We start from the raw sequence: 5218 nt of genomic DNA, 5'->3' as shown, positions 1-5218 counted from the left end.
GGTGGCTTTGGGGCTCAGGCCCCCAGAGGGGGCTCTGGGTCAGGCCCCACCATTGAGGAGGTGGATTAGGATCCTTACCTTCCTGACTCCTATTTCTTTCCAAGTCGAGGTGACCTGAGGACCTTGCTATCACACTGTATTTTTTCCTACTTCCAGTTTTCTGTTATTTCAATTTGTTCTAAAGTTAGGTTGTAACCTGATAATGTTTGTCTTTATTATTTCCTTGTGATATACTAGTGTTTTTAGTAGAGTTTTTGCCGTGAAAGTAAGTTGGTGCTTTTTTTCCCTCCTCTGTAAAATGAGCAAACACTGCCACCCTCTGTCCAATTTTGCTTTGTAAACACCGGAAGTCATGGAATGGCTTTTTTTTAAAACAATTTGTATACTTCATGATGAAAAATAAAATGTTACAAATACAAGTCTATTTTTATTTGAGGGGGGATAGCGGACCTTTCTTGGAATGTCTGAATTTCATAGGCTGAAAAATACAGTACTTCTGAAGAGAGGTACAGTATGAGGAGCTGTGACTTTGGCTATTTATTTTAAGATTTAATTGTAGGTTTTAAATTATATCTGTGCTAGAAAACAAAATTTCAGCTGCCCATTTTTGTGGGTGACACTTTTTTTTAGGAGAAAAGGGGATGGGAGCTGCAAAAATGGTTTTGGGGAGAACTTCTGGGTTAAAGGCAGTGTTGAGAGATGTTCACGGTTCTTTACTCTCACACTTAACGTGTGCAGAGCCCTTAATTTGTCACTTCTGAACTGTGAGTCTTAGTCTTTTATTTAAGTTATAAATTATTTTAGAGGTGTGCAAAACAGCAAAAATGAGATGCAGATTCACACTCTAGGGCTGTAAATGCCAGCTGGGTGACCAAGTGTAAATTATTTAACCTCGATTTGGGTTGTCTCATTTTAAAATATTTTGTCAGAATGACCTCCCTTTTTTTTAACTTTATTTTTTATTTTTTTTTAATTTACATCCAAATTAGTATATAGTGAAGTAATGACTTCAGTAGATTCCTTAATGTGACCTCCCTTTTTTTTAAATTAAAATTTTTTCTTAAATGTTTTTGAGAGAGCGATGGAGTGCAAACAGGGGAGGGAAAGAGAGAAAGGGAGACACAGAATCTGAAGCAGGATCCTGGCTCTGAGCTATCAGTGCAGAGCCTGATGAGGCTCCAGCCCACAGACCTCGAGATCATAACCTTAGCTGCAGTCGGTCACTTAACCGACTGATCTACCCAGGCACCCCCAGTACAACTTCACTTTTAAAGATCTAAATCATTTTGAGCAGAAACGTGGCATAGACCAGTAACATTTTTTGCCATGGTCATCCTTGCTGCAGTTATCAAGCGCATGAAGACCAAGATTCTGAGGATTTGGGAGGCATGACAATTGATGAGGAAGCTTGGGGCAAACTGAGGGCAAAATACAGGCTGGCACACAACACTCCATCCCCAGGTGGAATATGTGTGATACCCCTCAGACACTCCTGGCTACCTGAGAACAAAGGAAAGTGCTTGCCATGGTAATGTGGGAAACTAACAAGTCCTTGAAACTTGCAGAGTCACATGTCTCTAGGAACTACGTTGCCTCAATGATAACACTTTGCTGGGGGCGAAAGAGAACTCTAGCTTAACATTATCCGAACCTCAAGGATCCTGTAAGTCTACTTCCTTTATCTTAACTGCCCCAAGATATATGCTGGGAATCATATTCCAAGCTTATGCCCCCCACCCCCCCATATACATCTGAATGGTCTCTTGACTGGGGTTTTATTAAGCGGTAATAAATGGCATTTCCCTAGCAACAGCTAGTCCCTCAAGGTACTGGAAACCTTGCTTCCAAAATTCTTAGAGACTTACTCTATCCCTGACCCCAACCCAACCTGAGGATACAAAATGTTACCAGTCAGGGCACCAGTGCAGCTCTTCCTGCCCATAGGTCCTGTCCCCATGGTTTAATAAAATCACCTTTTTTGCACCAAAGTCCTCTTCAAGAATTCTTTCTTGGTTGTCGGCTCAAGACCACCCCACGGTCACCCTAAATAACTTCATCTATAATGAGGCAAGTTCTGTGCTTCCCCCCAGTAATCTTCAGTAATTTCTATCTCCCCATCTTCTAAATCAGGTGTCCTAAAGTTTTTTCATAGATTAGCATGTGGGAGTGGTCACCTCAACTACATCCAGGGCAAAATTAGCAACAAATGCTGGTTTTTTTCCACACTGCCTGAACACCATTGGCATTGGGTTCCTGTCCGGTTCTAAGTGATGGTTTTACCCCAGTTTTAACAATCAGTATCCTCTTTGTCCTTTTTATGGACAATCTCAAAACCAGAGGAATTTAAAGTAAGATCAAATTTAATTAAGAAGGAGAAGGATATGAAAGCTGGGTACAGGATACAACTGGGAAGATCAAGGAAATGGGCTTTCTTCCCGTTACAAGCTCTTCCCCAGGGGGTTCTTCCTGCCAGAGCAGTTAGATGTCCTTAACATTTTCTTCAGCCTGATAGAATCTCAACTTCTACCTCCCCCAAACTGAGCCTGGAAATAACTACTCCAAAATAAAAACAAATTGAAGCTCAAGTTCTGTTTTTCAATAAATCTGCACCCTCTGGGAAAATCAAACATTTTAGGAATTACAAAATATAGGAAGCTCTCCTTGAAAGCTTGTAAAGGAAATGGAATATAGTAAGTTATTTTGGTTCCTGGGCCAATTCTCAAAGGCTTACTTTACTCAGAAAAATAGATGAACTATAACACTGTAGCTTCCTATCATAGAATATGGTAAATGTAGTTTTAACTGCAGCAGCAGCAGCAGCAGCAGCAGCAGCAGCAGCAGCAGAAATTGGGTTTGTTAGGGTTTTTTTGTTTGTTTTTTGTTTTCCTGTAACCTGGCAGGTAAGATAGGGAATAAGTAGCTGCAAGCTATTGGAAACATGTTTCTCCGACTTAGTGGTATACTAAAATCAGTGGGGGTAGTTAAAAAAATACTGCTGCCAGGCCTCCACCAGAAGTCAGAATCTTTGGGAGTGGGCTAAGGCATTCTATGGAAGTAAAGCTGTCTGAGTGTTTCTAATGTGCAGCCAATAGTGGAGAAAAATGATCACATCAGAGGCTATTGCTGATTACATTTTTAGAGGGCTGGGGCATGGAAGAGGGAGGAAGGTGTCTGCTAGTGGGAACAGCCCTTGGCGGTAATGGGCTTTCTACAGTGAATGGGAGCCTGAGGCTTGAAAGGCCTAGAAGTGTTGATTCACTGGCAGCAGCAGTGATAGAGGTTAGGGAAATCTCCAAGGACAGTTTGATGGGTCAAAAAAGAGAATCCCTGAGGCTGGGAAGTGGTTCTTTAGGAAGCAACATCAGAATATGGTAATTCAGGGGCACCTGGCTGGCTCAGTCCATAGAGCTTGTAATGCTTGGGGTGGCTGGGTGGCTCAGTTGGTTGAGCATCTGATCTCGCAGTTCACGAGGTCAGGCTCTGCTCTGTACTGACAACTCAGAGCCTGGAGCCTGTTCAGAGTCTGTGTTTTCCCCTCTCTCTGTACCTCCCCCACTTGCACTCTTTCTCTCTCTCAAAAATAAATGAACATTAAAAAAAAATTTTTTTTAATAAAAATAAAAAGATGAACATTTAACTCTTGATCTCAGGGTCCTAAGTTTGAACCCCATGTTGGATGTAGAAATTACTAAAATAAAATAAACAAATTTTTTAATGTTTATTTATTCTTGAGACAGCGTGAACAGGGGAGGGGCAGACAGACAGGGAGACACAGAATCTGAAACAGGCTCCAGGCTCTGAGCTGTCAGCACAGAGCCCGATGCGGGGCTTGAACCCACGAAGTGTGAGATCATGACCTGAGCCGAAGTCAGATGCTTAACCGACTGAGCCACCCAGGTGCCCCTAAAAAACAAATGTTAAAAAAAAGAAAAGAAAAAGCCTCCCAAATTTTTTTTTTTTTTTTAAATATGAGAATTCATTAGCTACCGGTACACATACACATTTTGGAACTTAAAGCAAAGTCTACTTTGCAACATCAACTGTGGGCAAAACTCAGCCCCTAAGAGTTGAGAAATGTATCAAGTGAACAAGTGAATACTGCAGGATTCTTGGAAGAGGTTTTTTGTTTCTTTTTTATTTTTATTATTTAAAAAAATTTTTTAATGTTTATTTTTGAGAGAGAGAGACAGAGCATGAGAGGGTGAGGAGCAGAGGGAGAGGGAGACACAGAATCCAAAGCAGGCTCCAGGCTGTCAGCACAGAGTTGAACGCAGGACTTGAACTCACAGACTATAAGATCATGACCTGAGTTGAAGTCGGATGCTGAACCGACTGAGCCACCCAGGTGCCCCTTTACAGCCAACGTGGAGATCAAACTCAAGACCCCAAGATCAAGAGTCTCATGCTCTCCCAGCTGAGCCAGCCAGGTGCCCCTTGGAAGAGACTTTTTTTTTTTTTTTTTTTTTAGCAGTTGTATTTTTTATGTTAGAGGAGAGAGAGAGAGCTTTCGTGAGCAGGGGAGAGAGACAGAAGGAGGAAGAGAGACACTCTCAAGCACACCCCATGCTCAGCGTTCAGCATGGAACCAGATGCGGGACTCAATACCACGACCCCAGGATCACTGCCTGAGCCAAAATCAAAGCTCAGAAGTGCTCAACTGACTGAGCCACTCAGGTGCTCCTGGGAAGACATTTTTTTGATGGAAGTCTGAAACCTTGGGGCAAGATGGAAAGATTATTGCAGAAGTAAGAGGGTATATTTTCTGCACCCACAATGGCCTTCTTCTGCATTTTAATCTGTGTCCACTGTGCCTAATTATGGGACTTAAGAAGAAGACTGGGGCACCTGGGTGGCTCAGTTAAACATCTGACTCTTGCTTTCAGTTCAGGTAATGATTTCACAGTTGCTGGGTTTGAGCCCTGCATGGCAGATTCTATGCTGGTAGTGCAAAGCCTGCTTGGGATTCTCACTCTCCCTCGGTCTCTGATCCTTCCCTGCTCGCTCTCTCTCTCAAAATAAATAAACATTAAAAAAAAAAAATGATAAGGGGCGCCCGGGTGGCTCAGTCGGTTAACCTCTGGCTTTGGCCAGGTCATGATCTCCCAGTTCGTGGGTTCAAGTCCCATGTAGGACTCTGTGCCGGCAGCTCAGAGCCTGGAACCTGCTTCAGATTCTGTGTTTCCCTCTCTCTAGGCCCCTTCCCTGCTTACTCCCTGAC

Source organism: Herpailurus yagouaroundi, unplaced genomic scaffold, assembly GCF_014898765.1.
Source record: "Herpailurus yagouaroundi ecotype Mexico unplaced genomic scaffold, PumYag 393, whole genome shotgun sequence".
Classification (NCBI taxonomy): domain Eukaryota; kingdom Metazoa; phylum Chordata; class Mammalia; order Carnivora; family Felidae; genus Herpailurus; species Herpailurus yagouaroundi.
Note: the sequence above shows the minus strand (reverse complement) of the source record.